The sequence below is a fragment of the Lupinus angustifolius genome, unplaced genomic scaffold (assembly GCF_001865875.1).
Source record: "Lupinus angustifolius cultivar Tanjil unplaced genomic scaffold, LupAngTanjil_v1.0 Scaffold_332, whole genome shotgun sequence".
NCBI lineage: Eukaryota > Viridiplantae > Streptophyta > Magnoliopsida > Fabales > Fabaceae > Lupinus > Lupinus angustifolius.
In genome coordinates, this window is record NW_017727750.1 from 316444 (window position 1) to 317742 (window position 1299).

Consider the following 1299-nt stretch of genomic DNA (forward strand, 5'->3'; position numbering starts at 1 on the left):
ACACTTTTAAAATAAGAAGATAATAAAGATAAAATAAGAAAATAATATTATATGGTTTTTTGGTAGAAATAAAAAGATATTAAGGGCAAAATAGGAAAACACAAATTACACCATGATAGGTGGTTATTTTGTGTTTTCCCTTTATTAATAGTATAGATCTAGATGTAGTTTGATATATAAAATGATATATCTATATATATATATATATATGTATATATATTATTAATCATGCATATATTGTGCAAAAATTAAAGAACAAATTATATTTTTGACCACAATAGTATCATTACTCTATACACGTTTGAGTAAAAATACATACAAATAAGATGAGCGAGTGACCCTGAAACGGGACGGACTGGGTCATGCATGATCCCTACCCGACCTTGAATATTGTTCGGGTCTATTTTTGGAACCCGAACCCGATCTTAGACCCGACCCTATTTGGACCCGACCATGATCGGGCTGTGCCGGGTGAGCGGGTAGGGACGGGTCCTGCTCACCCCTAGTATATATATTTTATAATTTTATTTAGAATGACTCGCAAGTCTACTCTATCTATGTCTATGCTTAAACATGCATGACATAATATTTTATGTTCTACTTAAAAATGGACATACTCATCATAATTTAAACAATCATTGCATAATACATCGACATGATCATCCTGCCAATAATAATCATGAGATAGTAAGAAATATATGACAAAATAAATTATGAATGAACTAAGTTGTTAATAAAAACCAATGATATAAAAACTGTACCGCCGACAGGTTTGACCAAAAAATCGACGAACCGGACCCCTAACCGATATAATACAGATGTTGAACCGACCAAGTATTAAAATCGGTGAACCGACCGGTATTTGACTAAACCGGCCGGTTTATAAACATATTTTTTTTATATAAAAACTCATTACAATGTGACCCATCTTTCCAACCATTCTTCAACACTTCAAGACACATGCTTTCAAAGCATACTTAGATTACACATTTTGGTTCCTAATATTCGTGTGTAATCTCAGTGACATTTGTGTAATCTTATAGTACTGTCTAAAGATAGAATTTGGTGCAAAAATATAATCTCGATAAGAGATAACTTTGACTACTTAGTGTTAAATGTTAAAACTCGAAATTTATTTGTTTTGTACAGTGAGTTATGAACTTGTGTCATTTATTTATATTTTGTGGTTGTTAAGTGCATAAGGATAAGCCTCCTCCAACTAACCTCACTACAACACTTTTTAGAAACTAAGGTATTCTCTCATTCCCCTCTAGAGAGAACTAAAGGAAAACCGTAAGG